The sequence below is a fragment of the Fundulus heteroclitus genome, unplaced genomic scaffold, assembly GCF_011125445.2.
Source record: "Fundulus heteroclitus isolate FHET01 unplaced genomic scaffold, MU-UCD_Fhet_4.1 scaffold_333, whole genome shotgun sequence".
Lineage (NCBI taxonomy): Eukaryota > Metazoa > Chordata > Actinopteri > Cyprinodontiformes > Fundulidae > Fundulus > Fundulus heteroclitus.
In genome coordinates this window covers 75,163-95,273 of record NW_023396743.1, presented here as the reverse complement: position 1 = coordinate 95,273, position 20,111 = coordinate 75,163, and the positions used below count along the sequence as shown (strand labels likewise).

General features: G+C 38.1%; 1 long non-coding RNA gene across 1 annotated transcript; it reads left to right on the top strand.

The window, feature by feature from the left end:
• The first annotated feature begins 8,148 nt into the window (after positions 1-8,148).
• On the top strand, positions 8,149-12,850 carry LOC118559661. The gene is made up of 3 exons (XR_004928955.1): positions 8,149-8,317; positions 9,500-9,677; positions 12,707-12,850. It is a non-coding gene; the product is annotated as an uncharacterized LOC118559661 (long non-coding RNA).
• The last annotated feature ends 7,261 nt before the right edge of the window (positions 12,851-20,111 follow it).

The following is a 20,111-nucleotide window of genomic DNA, read 5'->3' as shown; positions in this document are numbered from 1 at the left end:
AACTGAAACAACAACGGGCTGTTCTCACAACAAATGATAGGAGTAAACCTGCTGGAAATGTTGGAATTCCGTTACTAAACAGATTTGCTCCGCTCCAAAATGTGACCCAGGAGGATCATGACATCAATCATAGGTATGTCAACAATCTTCACTCTAAGCTACCAGAGAAAAAGCACGCCACAGGACCGAGGACCCTGATACTATGCAATGGATCTGTAAATGGGATTAAACGTTTCTGTAACAAGAAAAACACAAAGGTGTTGATTTATAACGACAGGAACTGTACCCTGGTGTCTGATATATCAGACATCCTTCCAAAGATGTTGAAAGAACGCCCGACCTTGGAAAAACTCATAATACAAGCTGAAGCCCTGGGCGACGTCACCCGGATAAGAAAATCAGAAGTATTGAAAGAGGATTACATTCGTCTGATGAACTTAGTTGATGGCCTTAATGTCAAGGTGTTTCTCAGTGGCCCTCATGCACCCGTTAATTGTGGAGATGAGATTTTTTCCAGAATTCTGATGCTAAACAAACGGCTGGAAAAAAAACATGCAAAACAAACAACTGTAACCTTCATAGACAACTTTAACATCTTCTGGGAAAGAAGACATCTGGTCAACAGAGATTGTTTCTCTCTAAATAGGTCAGGTGCAAAACGGCTGATTTCAAACATCTTCTATTCTGTGAACCATGCACCATCAGCGTTGTCCCAAAACAAAGCTCAACCAGTGCCAGAACAAATGATAAGCCCAGTACAGCCCGAACAAGCCAAGATAAAGATGGAGAGAAAGATGACACAGAAAGAGGCTTTGTCAGAACTATAGGAGGATTCATCCCAGATCTCAGCAGGACAAAGAGAGGACCAAGAACCTCCATTGTCACGAACACCGGTCCAGACTGGACCCGCCTTTCTCACAACATGAACAAAATATTTAAGATTGGCCTACAGATGACATCCTCTCCACATAGCCATTCTGCTGTGAATAAACCAGGATTTTCCAAAGGCCTCAGAGCCTCAGATCCTCCTCCTCTACGTATCACGGAACATTCTGGTGCTGAGGACCTTCAGATTACTTTGCTGTGATACACACCGGGCCCTGGCCGCACGTTTATCAGACATGACAGTTTCCAGCATCAGCCTGGGCCTTTTGCCGGAGATTATGGAATATCTGTGATGATACGTGGCAGAAATAAGAAAAACAAAAGGATAAACATGAACAAATACTTAAAAGTTATAAACTGTCAGATGAAACCTGCCACAGAGACATCAATAACCACTAAGTCATATAAACTGGGTTTATTAAACATTAGATCTCTGTCAGGAAAAGGCCTTTTAATTAATGACTTCATTATTGACAATAATATTGATGTAATGTTTTTAACAGAAACATGGTTACATGAATCTAATGAAGAAATTATTCTGTTGGAGTTGACACCTCCAAACTACAATTTTCTTTGTGAGAGCAGACAGCAAAGGAAAGGTGGAGGAGTAGCAACATTGTTTAATGATTCACTAAAGTGTAAAAAAGTGTCTTTGGGAAAATTTCACTCTTTTGAACAGTTTACACCGGGCTCTTTACCTGGAGAGCCAACTATGTTTCTGAATGTTTACAGGTCTCCCAAGTCCACATCAAACTTTTTAAATGATCTTAGTCATAATCAATGCATATCACAGATAGGACGTCACTGTTTAATTAATGTGGGAGACTTCAACTTTCACACTTTCATTCTAAAGTCTCAGACATCATTGACTGCATTGCTCCAGTTAAAGTGAAAGTTTTTTCCGGGAAGTAAAAATCTCCTTTGAGAAATGCTCCAGCAGTTAGAGGTGAAGAAAGGGAATGTCGAAAAGCTGAACGCAGGTGGAGAAAGACTAAACTTCAGGTTCACTATGACGGCTATAAAGAGAGACTTTACAGATATAACTTACAACTGAAAAATGCAAGAGAATCTTTCTTCTCAGAGATCATCAACAAACACATTAATAATGCTTGTATCTTTTTTGCCACAGTCGACAGGTTAACAAACCCTCCTGTGTCCGTAGCTTCGAAACACCACTCCACCAGGGCCTGCAATGAATTTGCTAACTTCTTTACTGAAAAAATCCTAAAAATTAGAGGATCACTTTGTACTACCATATCAACACCAGAACCAATGCTTTATTCAGCTGGAACTATTTCTGACAAAATGTCCCATTTCAGCGAAATAAACCACAAAAGCTTAGAGCAGATCATTCAGCAGTTAAGTTCCTCCTCCAGCTGCCTTGATGTTCTACCCACAGCTTTCTTTAAAAAAGTTTTACCTGGCATAGTGTCTGATTTGACCCAGATAATAAACACGTCCCTTCTGTCAGGTGTTTTCCCCTAGTCCCTAAAAACAGCAATTATCAAACCACTGCTGAAAAAGAACAATTTAGACAAACTACTACTCCAGAACTACAGGCCCATCTCAAAGCTCCCCTTTATCAGTAAGATTATAGAAAAAGCTGTATTTCAACAATTAAACACCTTCTTAACTACGACCAGCCGCTTTGATGTTTTCCAGTCTGGCTTCCGTGCTCACCACAGTACAGAGACCACCCTTATTAAGGTGTTCAATGACATCCATATAAATACAGACTGTGGAAGAACCACCGTGCTGGTACTATTGGACCTTAGTGCAGCATTTGATACTGTTGATCACTCCATTCTGTTAGAGCGCCTGGAGAACCGGGTCAGCCTCTCTGGTACAGCTCTCCACTGGTTTAAATCCTACTTAAAGGACAGGGACTTTATTGTGTCAGTAGGTAACTTTACATCCCAGATGACAAAAATCACATGTGGGGTTCCCCAAGGGTCCATCCTGGGTCCCCTCCTCTTCAATATCTACATGCTCCCCCTAGCTCAGATAATAAAAAATAACAACATCAGCTACCATAACTATGCAGACGACACATAGCTTTACATCACCATGTCACCAGGTGACTATAAACCAGTTCAAGCACTAAGTAAATGCCTAGAAGAAATCAATACGTGGATGTGCCAAAATTTTCTTCAGTTGAATAAAAACAAAACAGAAGTAATAAGTTTTGGACCAATAGAGGAGAGATCAAAAGTTAGCAAACAGCTTCAGTCGCTTCAGCTAAAAACCACTAATCAGGCCCAAAACCTGGGTGTAGTGATGGACTCAGACCTGAACCTTCAAAAGCATCTAAAGACAATTACATGGTCGGCTTTTTATCACCTGAGGAACATTTCCAGGATTAAAGGACTAATGTCTCAGCAGGATCTGGAAAAACTAATCCATGCGTTTATTTTTAGTAGAATTGATTACTGCAACGGTGTTTTCACAGGTCTGCCTAAAAAGTGGATCAGACAGCTGCAGCTGATCCAGAACGCTGCTGCCCGCGTTCTCACTAAGACTAAGAAAGTAGAGCACATAACCCCAGTTCTAAAGTCCTTACACTGGCTCCCTATATCTCAGAGAATAGACTTTAAAATACTTCTGTTAGTCTATAAATCCCTAAATGGCTTAGCACCTAAATACATCACAGACTTGTTATCAGCGTATAAACCCTCCAGACCACTCAGGTCTTCTGGCTCCAGCCTTCTCTGCATACCTAGAACACGAACCAAACACGGAGAAGCAGCATTTAGTTCCTATGCTCCACTTATCTGGAACAAACTTCCAGAAAACTGTAAAAGTGCTGAAAGCCTGAGTTCCTTTAAATCGAGATTAAAAACACATTTGTTTAAAATTGCCTTTGAATGTTCAAGTTAAAATGTTTTACTGTTTTCAAATGTTCTTTTTTTGTTTCTACACTATTCTGTTTTATTTTCCTATATTTTAATCATGTAAAGCACTTTGCATTGTCTCTGTACTGAATTGTGCTATATAAATAAATTTGCCTTGCCTTGCCTTGCCTTGCCTTGCCGTTGACCGGCTACTTTTGACTGCCCTGGTAATGTAATCCCAGCAATAGCTTCAAAAACAGTATGAAGAAAATTAGACCAGAGACCAGAGATTATATATTAATATATGCAAGAGATTTTGTAATTTTTAATGAAACTCTGTAATTATTTGAGTTTAATAGAACTGTTGATTGGATCAAAATCAGATTTAAACCTTCTTCTAAAGTTTTAACTATGTCACCTCCTGATGTAATGACATCTGATTCTCCAAATGAAATTAAAGTTTTCCTGATTTCACTTTTAAATCATTTTATCAGATATAGAACATGAAAAAGCTGAATAAATGAGATGGGATAAACTTTCCATTTTAATGAGTAGAATACATCCAAAAATTGATAAATCTTTCTGGATCAAACTGTTGAGAACAATTTTATTCATCCTGAATAATCATTATTTCACATTTTTCATATTCAAATGCAGATCAGAGGCTTTAGAACATTTATCTCCTTCAGCACCTTTGAAGTTTGTGTTTTGTCTTTTAAGAACAGGGTCATGTCATCTGCTAGTTGAGTAATTACCAGGGAGCTTCCATCACATTTAACGGTTCCATACTTGAATTATTTTTATAAAAGTTGCTAACACCTTCATCACCATAATAAACATCAGAGGTGAAACAGGAAAATATTGATGGATTCCTCTTTTAACATCTAAACCTTTAAAAGTTCCTGAAGGTAAAATGCTGATCTATTGATGTCCGTGTAAAGCAGTGATACTCAATCATTTTTTCACAGGAGCCATATTGGCAGATCAAGGTCAAGAGGAGAGCCAATTTACCAAGTCACTGACATAAATAAACCATTTTACCTAAATACTGGCTACCCCACATTAAAAAAACAACACAGTCAATATATTTTACATTAAAATTTTATTAAAAATGAATCCCAACATGTTCCATCCAAATTGCCACAGAAGCCACTTTAATTAAAGTGTTTATTTACCTTAATAGAGGTAAGAGCAGAAGCTGGCATGCATGTCCTTAACCTTCTTCATGTTGTATTTGTAGCTTGTTGTTGTGATTATAGTGAGGCATTCCAGGTGAGCGTTGGTCAGTCTGTGTCTCTCTTTCCTCTTGATAATGTTCATGGTTGAAAATGTTGACTCACATGGGTATGTGCTCACCAAGAAAGACATCACCTTCTGTACGAGTGCTTTGAAGTTGGCAAAGTCTGCTTCAGAAACCAAGCTCCAGAAGTTACCAACACGAGTACGCTCACTTTTGGCTTTTTCTTTCAGTCCTGGGAAGTGTGTGAGGTCTTTGTCAGATATCCACAGAGCAGTTCTTTTGTTCTGGAAAGCTCTGATTGCCCTCATCATGTCACTTGGCAACTTGTCTCTTCCCTGGAGCTGCAGGTTGACAGAGTTCAGGTGATGGTAATATCTGTTAGAAAGGCCAGCTGATGATCCAGTGTGGCTCTTTAACTCAGGCTAGTGTTTCCATGCTTGGAGCTCCATCAGTACACTTGAAAGTTGGACTAGCTTAGATGGTTTTGGTAAAAAAAAAATCAACAGTGCATTCAGAACATCCTCACCTGTGGTTTGGCCAAGAAGCAGAAGTAAGGCCAACATTTGCTCCTTCAAAGAGTTTTCTTTGGGGAAGCTCAGCCAAACACACAGCTGCTCATTATGGCTGATATCCGTGCTTTCATCCAGAGCCATGCTGAAACAGGGCACTGCGCGCAGCTCAGTCAGCAGCTGCTCACCTATGTCCCGTCCACTATCCTCCATCCGTCTCATTATTGTTGAATCAGACAGTTGTAATGCTTTTATTTGTTTAACAACTGCATCCTTGTTGTCAAAGTCTGCAAACATTATTTCTGCTGAGGCTAAAAAGCAGTCTTTCACTATCTCAGCGTCCTAGAATGGCTTTTTGGCCCTTGCCTAAATCCCCGCAGCCTGAAAAGATGCCTCTGTTAAAGGCTCTGCTGTAGAAGTTCTCCTGTGGAGAAGGTTTAGTTGTTGCTCAGGCGATGCGCTAAGCTCTGTTATTTTTCTCTTTCTCAGTTCGCTGCCAGATGGGGAACTTTCATTGAATTTTGGATGCCTGGTTTTGAAACGGCGCTCTAAGTTACTTGGTCTGAAACACACACGGGTTTGTTTGCATATTAAGCACAGAGGATCATTGCTGTGAAGAACAAATAAAAATTCCTCTATCCATTTGTCCTGAAACCTTCGCTGCTCGTCTTGTATTCCACGTATCTTGATCTTTTTACTGTGAATGTGCTCCTGCCTGCTTGCCCCCTCTCCCCCGTCATCTTCCTGTTGAATTTCGTCTTCCTCGTCCTCTGAATCTTTATCCTCTGTGTTACCTACAACACTGTGGCTCTGTCCATCTGGTTTTTGTCCCTTTTTTAGTAGAAATCCATCCATTTTGCTCATGTAACTTAGTGATGCTGAAGGCCGAGGATGTGCGCTAGCTTCACGTCAGTCATCATGCGTGGCAGCGTTGTGAACAGGCCGTAAAGAAGACGCTACCACCTAAATATTTATTGCCTTGGCTGTGTTATAGTTTTATACAGGGTTATGAGCTGCAAGCCGCCAGATCAGGCATGACGAGCCGCACAAAGAGAATCAGGAGTGTAAAGCAACTGAAGTTGTTTTAAACTTTTCTCCATAAACAAAATCCTCCAAAGCTTTTTAGATTATGGGCTGTTCAACCATAGAAAGCTTTATAAAAATCCTGACAGAAAACAATTCCGTCATCCTCCAGCAGATGTTCTTAGTCCAGCAGATCTAGAACCAGTCTCAGCTTGTTGTGGACAGATCTCTCTTTAAGAAAACCAGACTGTGTTTCACTTAGAATCTGAGATAAATCATCTTTTAACTGATCTGTGATCAGTGCAGCAGTTTTTTCATCATTCTGTCTAATTCTTCCAGTCTAAAACCAGATTCACAGTTTTCCTACAAAGCTGCATCTATTATTGGGAAATGTTCTTTGATTTATTCTAGAAAATGTTGGAGTTCATTGGATTGTATTCAGATGAATATGAAGTTGAGTAAAATATGTGATTTTCCTCTGAAATAACTTTATGATCTGTGAATTCTTTGTTGTCTATAATTAATGAATTTATCTTCTTTCTCTCTGGCCTATTTTTTTCTAGGTCACTAAAATAAGATTCATTTTTTTTCACCTTCCTCTTTCCATTTAGCTCCAGATCTGATGTCAGCACCTTGTACCTTTTTACCATATAGAACATCTCATTGATTTTACATCTGTCGTCTTCAGTCATTTCAGATTTCCTGAATAAATCATCCAGAACACCAGGATTTTTGTCTCTCCATAAACCTGTGAGAGTATTGGAGTATGAAGGCAGATTTGTGTCTTTATTATTCAATCAAAAAAAAGGTTGCTTCAATCAAAAAATATATTTTCAATTAAAAAAAATTCACTTCAATTAAAAAAAACCTTTTCAATCAAAGAAAAAAAGTATTTGAATCCAAAAATATATTTGAGACTCAAAAAAATACATTTGAACACTGATTTTCTTTGATTGAAAATGTTTTCTTTGATAGAAGTCCGTTTTTTTTGTTTGAAGCAATGTTTTTAATTGAAGTAGCATTGTTTTTTGATTGGACCATATAATGGGTAGGACATTTGTGTCTTTATCATTCAATCAAAAAATAAGTTGCTTCAAACAAACAAACAAGGGAATCAATAAAAAAAAGTCACTTCAATCAAAAGATAAACGTTTTCAATCATAGAAAATAGTTTTGAATGCAAATAAAATATTTGAGACTCCAAAAATTGCATTTGAACACTTTTTTTTTAATTGAAAATGTTTTCTTTGATTGAAGTAATCTTTTTTTGCGTTTGGGGTATACATGGGTAGGACATTTGTGTCTTAATCATTCAATTCCAAAAAAGTTGTTTCAATCAAAAAAAATATTTTCAATTAAAAAAATAAATAAATTAAATGCAAAAAAAAATTACCCGTCAATAAAAAGGTATTGAAGAGAATGTGTTTTTTCGTTGTTTTTTTTTTTTTTTTTTTAAGAAAAAAAAAATTTGAAGTTCAACATTTTTTGATTAAATAACTTTTTTTTTTGAAGAGAAAAAAGTTTTAAAGTTCAATTTTTTTTGATTGAATCATTTTTTTTTTAAGTGAAAAAAGTTTTGAAGTTCAGATTTTTTCGTTTGAATCACTTTTTTTTTTTTGAAGCTCAAAAAGTTTTGAAGTTCAAATTTTTTCGATTGAATCATTTTGGAACAAACGTACCGCGGTGGGCGGGTGCTTCTCTATTGGTCAGACATGTTTGATTGACAAGTGTCTACACCAACGACGTCTTTCTGACAAAGAAGTCTTGTTCGGCACTCCCCAGGCCAGACAGCTTTTTACCAGCAAGAGGGAACAGCGGTGAAGTTGTCGGTAAGTAGATAAAACAGGTTGAAAATAATTGTTGTCATGTTATTAGCCTATTCTGTTGATATTTACAATAAATTGTACGCTTACTAACTTTGTTCACGTTGAGGAATGTTTGTAATGGTGTGAGGTTAGATGTCTAAATATTTTCAGACAGGCAAGCAAAGTGGGCGAACCTATGGCCCCCACGCAGCAGCTTGCTATGTGCTAAAGAGCTACTGTGTTGAGTAAAGTAGCCACAGCGCTGCCTGTTTAGTAGATGCTTTTATCTTGAGAGCGGGATATAGGCTGCTTAAGCTGCTGTTAGTCGAGGTGCATGCGTCTCTCTCCCCCCTCCCCCCCATACAGTTATCGCTGGGTCCGGTGTCGGCCAAGTGCCATGTACTGTGCAGGGTATGGCAGGCCGTTTTAACATTTATTAGCTTGACTGAATATGTATACCAGACATCTGAAATACATTCCTTCCTAGTCAAAATTTACATTTCAGACATCTACAATAACATTTGTCCTATCTAAAATGAATATTTCAGATATCTTGAATATAATTCAAAGTAGTACAAATTACGTCACTTTCCCCATTCATGTGTATAGGGCTTTTATTTACAGACATCTGCAATAACATTCTTCCAATCTAAAATAAACATTCCGGATGTCTAAAACTGAATTCCGACTAGGATGAAATCTAATTTCAGATCTCCATAATCCAGTCAATACTAGTCATCATCATTTCAGATATAAAAAATAAATAAAACATTCTAGATATCCAGATATATAATTCTTGACATCAAAAATATATTTCTACTAGTAGAAATGACATTATATATATCCACTATCCACTGGCGCTATATAAATCACATTTAAATAAATTGAATTGAACTTCTGGTCACAAGAAACCAAAACTTTTAAAATGAGATTATAGAATTGTTACATTACAGTTAATCTTTCTCCTCTTCCCATCTCTCAGAGTTACCCTAAAAGCCATTTAGTCTTAGCTGATCAGTGGAGTGGACATGAGTATTTCTCCAGCCAGCCATCAAATAAACGTCACATAGTGCTAGGGTATTTTGTATGTCAGGGTTCGTTTTTAATCATGCCTTCCTCATTCTAGTGAATTCAGTCTATTTTAAGCAGAGGAATTTAGTCTTGGGTAGTCATTTAACTAACCATCCTTTTATGTTTCTTCTGCAGCATTGGAAGCAAAGTTGTACTACTTTGTAGCAAAAATGATTACAGTCTGTGTTGTCCGTGGAGGAGTTGCCCACCATTTTTTCTCAGAAGGGCTGTTTCAGCAATTTGCGGGCTTCCAAAGGCCCCTTTCAGACCAGAAGTTCTGCATGATCACAAACTCCGGGAGCAGCTAATCAAGGTATGAGTATAAACTGTCATTTGTCACCTTCAATACTTTTTAAAATGCTTAGTCCTGGATAATGTGGGCCTACCACAGATGAGGCTTAAAAGCCTCTGTGTGAAGTTTGCATGTTCTCCCTGTGTATATGTGGCCCCCTTCAGGCACACCGGTTTCCTTCCATTGTCCAAAGACATGCACTTAGTATGAGTTTATTGGTGGGACTCATGTGTCCGTCCATCCATTTTCAGACCCGCCTAATCCCTGATGGGGTGGCGGGGGTTGCTGGTGCCTATCTCCAGCGGTCACTGGGGGAGAGGCTGGGTGGACTCATGTGTATTCATCTTTATTCAGACAAAAGAAGGTGAAACCACCAATGAGGCTAATTTTGCCATTGAAGAAGCAGCAGACAGCCTTAGCATCAAGGGTTGCCTTAGGCATGTCCCAAACTGGAGAAAAAAGGACTCCCTAGTTCGCTCCGCTGTCAAGTTTATTGTCAACGGACCTATGAGAGTTGCCCACGACCAGTAAAATATTCACACCCTCTTATCTTAACAAAGGCGTTGATGTTGTCATAAGATCTGAGGGGAAAAAATGGGTTCCTCCATGTTTCTGTTAGCATACTTGTGTTGTGGTGCCTTTATCAGTAAGATTGATGGACAGGGATATTAATCTATACTTCTAAAAACCACCAACCAGGCCAGAAATCTGGATTTAGTGACAGATTCAGACCTAAATTTTAAAAAACAAGTTAAGGCAATTACAAAATCAGCCTTAAGAATATCAGATGAAATGTGTGATTACTTTGCAGGACCTGGAGAAACTAGTCCTTCATTCATCTGCAGTCAGCCTAATTATTGTAACAGCATGTTTACAGATCTACCATTTAAATATACAGGGGTTGGACAATCAAACTGAAACACCTGGTTTTAGACCACAATAATTTATTAGTATGGTTTAGGGCCTCCTATTGTGGCCAATACAGCGTCAATTCGTCTTGGGAATGACATAAACAAGTCCTGCACAGTGGTCAGAGGGATTTTAAGCCATTCGTCTTGCAGGATAGTGGCCAGGTCACAACGTGATGCTGGTGGAGGAAAATGTTTCCTGACTCCTCCAAAACACCCCAAAGTGGCTGAATAATATTTAGATCTGGTGACTGTGCAGGCCATGGGAGATGTTCAACTTCACTTTCATGTTCATCAAACCAATCTTTCATCAGTCTTGCTGTGTGTATTGGTGCATTGTCATCCTGATACACAGCACCTCCTTCAGGATACAATGTTTGAACTAGTGATGGGTCGATGAGGCGTCATGAAGCGTTTCAACACATTGGCGAACTGTATTGATACTGTGTCACTGAATACTGACACCTGCTGGACCTTAAAATCCCTACAGCCAACCTGGTTGACAGAGTTAACTGACACTGATTTGATGACCAAGTATACACAATACAATTTAAATCATTGTATGTTGCATTGCATTATTTTATATTTTCATTTGAATTAAACATATATTTGATTTTTTTTTAGATACAGTCAATAAATAATGTGAACGAGGATGCTTGTGGACTGGCTTTTATATTTATTTATTTATTAAAAATTTTTTGCTGCCATGTCCTTTCAATGCTCATGCTCACGTTCAATGATTGATCGAACTACTCAGAGTAGCAGCTTTCTACAAAGTGTAGATCAGCCGTTTTTTCTGAAACAACGCTCAGAACAAAGACGCACAGCGCAACCCGCCCAACCATAAAGGCGTCTGCCACACCCATCCATCAGTGGTGCGCTCCGATCAGCACCTGCTGCTCACAGAGCGAGACTGTGGTACACCATCACACCAGAGTTGTAACATGGTTAAAAATGAACCATTATTAACCGTTACTTTGTTTACAGTTCAGCTTGGATTTTATTTACTGCGCAGCAAAGCTTTGCTGTGCGCGAATGCACACGCGTGCAGCTTAGAGGGAACAGAAACAGTTTGGCGCGTCAGTCAGTTCGAAACAGTTCCTGTATCGGTCACGTGATTTTCCCGTGCATCGACACGGGTTTTGCTCTATGAGCTCGACACATGCGCCGACGCATCGGTGTTGCTGGACCCATCACTAGTTTGAACCATTGGATGCACATGGTCCTCCATTCTGGAGGACCATGTGCATCCAATTTGTCCTCTTTTGAACTCTGGTATGTCACCCATAATGTTGTGTGCAGTGCAATATTTTGAGCAAAACTGTGCTCTTACCCTGCTAATTGGACCTTCACACTCTTCTCTTATTGGTTCAATGTGCAATTAATGAAGATTGGCCACCAGGCTGGTCCAATTTGACCATGAAAGCTACCACACTAAAATAAGAGGTGTTTCAGTTTCATTGTCCCACCCCTGTAATAGACAACTGCAGCTCATTCAGCCCTAGCTAAAAACAAACCCTTGGACCACATCAGTCTGGTTCTGAGGTCTTTCCATTGGCTCCCTCACTGTCAGAAGACAGACTTTTGAGTTATGCTGCTGGTCTATAAAGCTCTGATTGTTTTAGGACCAGGATCCATCAGTGGCCTTCTGATCCAACATAAATCCATAAGACCTCTCAGGTCATCTGGATGCAATCTGGACCGGTTCCCATAGTCAGAAGCAGACCTAAAGAAGCTGCATTCAGCTTCTATGCTCCACATGTCTGGAACAAACTCCCAGACTCAGCTAAAACATTTTTTATGTAAATCCAGATTAAAGACCCACCTGTTCTTAGGTCTATAGTTAATATTAGCCTGGCGGTCCACCATGCTAATAATACGCTGAGAAATGCAGAGTGGTCACCACGCCACGGTGCAGGCAGCCTTTGAAAGCACCCATGATTGTTTTGGTCTACAGACAGTGCTAAAGCACAACCTTGTGTCAAAATAATGCTTATTGTTCCTTTAATAAATTGTTTGTTAATCATGTTTGTTTTTTTATATGTACTTTTTTAATGTCCTCTGTACCTTGCTTTAATGTTTTTGTAGAAATTTTCTTGTACATTAGATGTGCTTTAGAAATAAACTTGCCTTGCCTCTTAGGTTTGCAGAGGGCTTCAAGATTCTGGGGCTACTGAAAGAGCTGCAGAAAAACCCAGCGGTTGTTTCTGACATGTCTGTGTGTGAGGAGAAAGCCCTCACTGCCAGGGACATGAGCCACAGTGGCCTATTCTGCTCAGGGCAGCAATCAGCGCGTTCTGGAGAATCAGTTGGTCTGCTTTAGGAGTGACTGGCTGATTGACATTAAAGGTCTGTTTTTGCATTTTAGTCAATTTCCATAACTTTAAAATTACTTTGTACAATACATCAGGGGTATTTTTTCCATGTCTAACAGTCATATTCTTCTATTGTTCTGTCTTATAGAAGAGGAGGATGGCCCACCCTCTTTCTCGATGTTCACCTCTGGAGCCTCTGCCATCCCTCCACTTGGCTTTTCCTGCCAGCCTGAAATCCAGTTTCTGCATGACACCAAGACAATTTACCCAGAAGCCAATACTAGTGTTGTTGTCCTGTTGTATCTGTCGCTGCACTCCTCCTACAAGGCTGTTAGAATATACATGATGGAGGGAATTTTGCAAGCTCCGACCTTTGGAGTTTCTTAAATGATCACGAATGTGACTATGAAAGGTTACGCTGTAAGGTGATGACGGGTTTGCATGTTTGTCCAGCTGTTGTTAATGTTTTACTTAATTTTAAGGTAAAACGTGGTTTTACAAGTCTGAAAAGTGTACCAGTGTTTAAAAAATACTGTTCATATGTTTTTTACTAAAAGCCTTTAGCTGGTCCTGAGGATAAAATATCAGAAGACTGTGCCAGATGATTCAGGTTCTGTCATTAAACTTCTGAAATGGTTTTAGATTTTAACAACTTTCAGGAAGTTGACAAATTGTTATCCAAGACCATCATATGTTCTCTTCTAGGTTTGTCTTTATGGCAATAAAGAAAATACTCAAAATTAAAGTTTGATACATAAAAAAATATTAAACTGAACTTATCATGGCCACTAATGACAAAGGAAAAAATAAACAGATATTTTTGCCAAAAGGAGGGAGAAGTTTAACACAAGAAGAGGGCCAAAATAAAAATGTGTTTTTTAAAAGAAAGAGAATGAATAAATTTCGTCCCACTTAATGATTGTGTCCCACTTGTTGATTCTTCACGAAAACATGCAGTTTTATATCTTTATGTTTGAAGCCTGAAATTTGGCCAAAGGTTGAAAAGTTCAAGGGGGCTAAATACTTTCAGAAGGTTCTGTATGTGAGATCATGTTGGTCCAGACAACTCCTGTAAGACAGCAGCTCCAGATGTAAGGGAGAGGTTGAAACATAAGATATGCAAACTATATAGAATTTCCCATTAGAGTCAATAAAGAAGCTGTTTTATATTACCTAGTCTATCTGATGTGTTTGTGCATAATGTGTACAGTCCTTTGGAGTTCTTATAGAAGAGATGTTGTGAGCGTCTGTCGTCTTGACTTAGTTGGGCATCTAAATTTGCTAAACGGAATCTTTCGCTCAGAGCACAATTAAAATGTGGTAGAAACGCAAACATCCGAAGGTTAGGTTAGGGATACAGTGACGGTATTCATGCTTCTTCCTTTTCCTGAACTAAAGTTTACAAGTTCCTCACAGCGGCCTGACTGCAAGGTTTCATCGAACCGCACCCAACAGTTATTTCAGAATCAGAAATACTTTAATAATCTCAGTGGGAAATTATTTTCGTTACACGCTGCAGATATAAAAACAACATAATTATATAAATACAACATTCCCCACAAAAGAAATATATGTATATATATATAAATATTTACAGATCTAAAATAAAGTGATAATGGCAATGTGCAAAAGAATGATTAAATGTCAATAATTGTCAAATGTATTCTGCATCAGAATTACAGACGAGCTGCTGTGTGATTACTTTCTGTGGGCAAACCATGGTGGTACCAAGCCTGTCTGAACTGTTCCAGCCTCCTTTGAATCTCAGGTGGATATACAATATGTAAAGAAAGTCTGTGGATATCATTATCTGGGTTAAGATTCTCTGCGTCCTCCAGACAGTAGAATGTATGGTAGAAATGCTGCAGCACATGCAAAAATACATCCTGCCAAAGGTGTTCTATGCGCTGATTATGAACTGATTGTCCTGTTATGAAGCCTCTGTGTTCCAGCCCTTGAACTAGATGCATGCATAAAGCAAGCAGCATGTTTTCATCCCCATGGTCTGATCTGACTCTTGATGGTAGTCCATAGTAAGATGTTGCTTTCAAAAACTGACAGTGTACTGTTGTTGCCCTATTGTTTGTACTGCAGCTGAGGTAATCCCACACGGGTGTCCTTCGATGGCACCATGTATCACAAAGCCCCATCTAGAAAGTTGAAATAACACAAAATAAAATTAGTACTTAAAATAAGGATACAACCCCCTACCTGGAGACAATATACTATAATGATCAGAAAACCCGTATTAGAAATAAATCAATGGTTTCAACATTTTTTGCTGAAATTATGAATAATTGAATTAGTATATCAGCAAATATTTGAAACACGTTATCACCTAGTGCTAAAAATCAACATTATCAATCTTCAAAAAGACAAAGTTATATATTCATTGCTGGAAAAACACTCAAGGTCACTATATTGTTTCAATTGATAATTTGCTGTAAAAAGCAATTCAGAGCAGAATAACTCAACAATAGAACTTAAAGAGCTACTGATATCAACCTGGAGGGTATCCCAGATAGGAGGCTTAACAAATATGGAAAAGCCTGGTTTCTAGGTTGCTAAATTCTGTTAAAGTGTAACTCTTCCTCAAATCAGCTGTTTGTTGTCAATAAACTCTTAACATGGTTGTTTTATAGTACTATCTACATATCCTGGTCATTATTTTTGAAAAATTATAATGCATATTAGTTGAAATCCGGCTTTTGTGTCCAAAACTTAGTATGGCGCCTTCCTACGGTCAAACTTCTTGCATTGAATTTCAAATTAACATTAGTTTCTGCACGTGCAACGTAATTCTGAGCGTGTGACATTGGTCCCCTGGCTGCTCAGGACTATAAAAGCCAGCTCAGTCTTAAAAAACAAAACAAAAAAATAGAGCATCTTCTTGTGCCTCCATAGAGAGCACTATTGCACTTTTCAAACTCTCTAGCGACCTTTTTTATCTTCAAAAAACAAATTTACCAACTTTTTATGTGTTGTTGGGGAGTGTATGTGAAAGCAATCAATTGTTCTGCAGTTAGTGTCTTGAGGCAGCCGGGAAGGGGCTGCTGTGAGACTGTGATGTTGGTTCTAGGTTGGACATTGGACATGGGCGATCTGCGGTATCTGCCTGCTGTTTGAGACGATACAGAGAGGGTGATCTGGGGCTGACGTGTCCACATTACAAATGAATCATGATGCACAAAGCTGCCGGTGATCCCGCCTGGGTTACAAAGCAGGAAATATATATTGATTCTGATATATGATAATATATAACAGGACCAATTCTGTCCACCATTTGACCCTGCAGCGCCAGGTTGTGGCTTCACTGAGTCAGGGCCTTGAGCCAGCAGGTCAAATTGATCAGAGTCTGGCCTGCTTGGCTCCACAAAAACCTTCCTACACCGCCGGGGATGAGGAGGGTGAAAAATCCTCCAACTCAAAAGACCGAAACGTGGCGTAACTACCAGCAAGTGAGTAAAACTTTCTTGAAATCAGTGTATTCTTCCTTGATTTGAGCAGCTAAATAAGACTATTTGCCAATGGAATGAGTATTCTTACCCCTAAAAGAAGGTTATTAGCTATTCTGCACTTGAAATAAGATGATGTAGATGAACTGTTATTAGTTTAAGTGCAAAAATCTTATTCCGTATTTGAGATGTCTGGTATACATATTCAGTCAAGCTAATAAATGTTAAAACGGCCTGCCATACCCTGCACAGTACATGGCACTTGGCCGACACCGGACCCAGCGATAACTGTATGGGGGGGAGGGGGGAGAGAGACGCATGCACCTCGACTAACAGCAGCTTAAGCAGCCTATATCCCGCTCTCAAGATAAAAGCATCTACTAAACAGGCAGCGCTGTGGCTACTTTACTCAACACAGTAGCTCTTTAGCACATAGCAAGCTGCTGCGTGGGGGCCATAGGTTCGCCCACTTTGCTTGCCTGTCTGAAAATATTTAGACATCTAACCTCACACCATTACAAACATTCCTCAACGTGAACAAAGTTAGTAAGCGTACAATTTATTGTAAATATCAACAGAATAGGCTAATAACATGACAACAATTATTTTCAACCTGTTTTATCTACTTACCGACAACTTCACCGCTGTTCCCTCTTGCTGGTAAAAAGCTGTCTGGCCTGGGGAGTGCCGAACAAGACTTCTTTGTCAGAAAGACGTCGTTGGTGTAGACACTTGTCAATCAAACATGTCTGACCAATAGAGAAGCACCCGCCCACCGCGGTACGTTTGTTCCAAAATGATTCAATCGAAAAAATTTGAACTTCAAAACTTTTTGAGCTTCAAAAAAAAAAAAAGTGATTCAAACGAAAAAATCTGAACTTCAAAACTTTTTTCACTTAAAAAAAAAATGATTCAATCAAAAAAAATTGAACTTTAAAACTTTTTTCTCTTCAAAAAAAAAAGTTATTTAATCAAAAAATGTTGAACTTCAAATTTTTTTTTTCTTAAAAAAAAAAAAAAAAAAAACAACGAAAAAACACATTCTCTTCAATACCTTTTTATTGACGGGTAATTTTTTTTTGCATTTAATTTATTTATTTTTTTAATTGAAAATATTTTTTTTGATTGAAACAACTTTTTTGGAATTGAATGATTAAGACACAAATGTCCTACCCATGTATACCCCAAACGCAAAAAAAGATTACTTCAATCAAAGAAAACATTTTCAATTAAAAAAAAAGTGTTCAAATGCAATTTTTGGAGTCTCAAATATTTTATTTGCATTCAAAACTATTTTCTATGATTGAAAACGTTTATCTTTTGATTGAAGTGACTTTTTTTTATTGATTCCCTTGTTTGTTTGTTTGAAGCAACTTATTTTTTGATTGAATGATAAAGACACAAATGTCCTACCCATTATATGGTCCAATCAAAAAACAATGCTACTTCAATTAAAAACATTGCTTCAAACAAAAAAAAGTGATTCAAACGAAAAAATCTGAACTTCAAAACTTTTTTCACTTAAAAAAAAAATGATTCAATCAAAAAAAATTGAACTTTAAAACTTTTTTCTCTTCAAAAAAAAAAGTTATTTAATCAAAAAATGTTGAACTTCAAATTTTTTTTTTCTTAAAAAAAAAAAAAAAAAAACAACGAAAAAACACATTCTCTTCAATACCTTTTTATTGACGGGTAATTTTTTTTTGCATTTAATTTATTTATTTTTTTAATTGAAAATATTTTTTTTGATTGAAACAACTTTTTTGGAATTGAATGATTAAGACACAAATGTCCTACCCATGTATACCCCAAACGCAAAAAAAGATTACTTCAATCAAAGAAAACATTTTCAATTAAAAAAAAAGTGTTCAAATGCAATTTTTGGAGTCTCAAATATTTTATTTGCATTCAAAACTATTTTCTATGATTGAAAACGTTTATCTTTTGATTGAAGTGACTTTTTTTTATTGATTCCCTTGTTTGTTTGTTTGAAGCAACTTATTTTTTGATTGAATGATAAAGACACAAATGTCCTACCCATTATATGGTCCAATCAAAAAACAATGCTACTTCAATTAAAAACATTGCTTCAAACAAAAAAAACGGACTTCTATCAAAGAAAACATTTTCAATCAAAGAAAATCAGTGTTCAAATGTATTTTTTTGAGTCTCAAATATATTTTTGGATTCAAATACTTTTTTTCTTTGATTGAAAAGGTTTTTTTTAATTGAAGTGAATTTTTTTTAATTGAAAATATATTTTTTGATTGAAGCAACCTTTTTTTTGATTGAATAATAAAGACACAAATCTGCCTTCATATTGGAGTTGTTAATTTCACATAAAGTAGGATTCAACCTTTTCTTAGAGCATCTAGAAGGACATCTGTCTATCCAGTCATCTGCTGTCAGGTTATAATCACCACCTACCACAATTAAATCTGAAGAGTAAATTTCCTTATATTTAGAAATAACATCAGTTAGCTTTAACATTAGCAACTTATTTTAATTAGTGTTGGCATATCCATAAATATTCAATAATTATATTTATTGTAACATACAGTCTTGGCCAAAAGTATTGAGAATGACACAAATATTATATTTTCACATGATCTGCTGCCCTCTAGTTTTCATGTGTGTATGTCAGATGTTGTTATCACATTCATACAGAAATACAATTGCAATCATATTATGAGTAACAAAAGCTTTTAATGACAGAATGAATTAATGCAGCAAGTCAATATTTGCAGTGTTGACCCATCTTCTTCAGGACCTCTGCAATTCTCCCTGGCATGCTCTCAATCAACTTCTGGACCAAATCCTGACTGATAGCAGTCCATTCTTGCACAATCAATGCTTGCATTTTGTCAGAATTCCTAGGTTTTCGTTTTTCCATCCGTTTCTTAATGACTGACCACAAGTTTTCAATGGGATTGAGATCAGGGGAGTTTCCAGGCCATGGACCCAAAATCTCTATGTTTTGTTCCCTGAGCCAGTTAGATATCACCTTTGCTTTATGGCAAGGTGCTCCATCATGCTGGAAAAGGCATTGTTCATCACCAAATTGCTCCTGGACGGTTGGGAGAAGTTGCTCTCGGAGGACATTCTGGTACCATTCTTTATTCATGGCTGAGTTTCTAGGTAAGACTGTGAGAGAGCCAACTCCCTTGGCTGAGAAGCAACTCCACACATGAATGGTTCCAGGATGCTTTACAGTTGGCATGAGACAAGACTGGTGGTAGCGCTCAGCTCATCTTCTCCCAACAAGCTGTTTTACAGATGTCCCAAACAATCAGAAAGGGGATTGATCAGAGAAAATGACTTTACCCCAGTCCTCAGCAGTCCACTCCCTGTACCTTTTGCAGAATATCAGTCTGTCCCTGATGTTTTTCCTGGAGAGAAGTGGCTTCTTTGCTGCCCTCTTTGAGACCAGGCCTTGCTCCAAGAGTCTCCGCCTCACAGTGCGTGCAGATGCACCCACACCTGCCTGCTGCCATTCCTGAGCAAGCTTTGCACTGGTGGTAGCCCGATCCCGCATCTGAAACACTTTTAAGAGACGGTCCTGGTGCTTGCTGGTCTTTCTTGGACGCCCTGGAGCCTTTTTGGCAACAATGGAACCTCTCTCCTTGAAGTTCTTGATGATGTGATAGATTGTTGACTGAGGTGCAATCTTTCTAGCTGCCATTCTCTTTCCTGTTTGGCCATTTTTGTGCAGTGCAATGATGACTGCGCGTGTTTCTTTAGAGATAACCATGGTTCACAGAAGAGAAACAATGATGC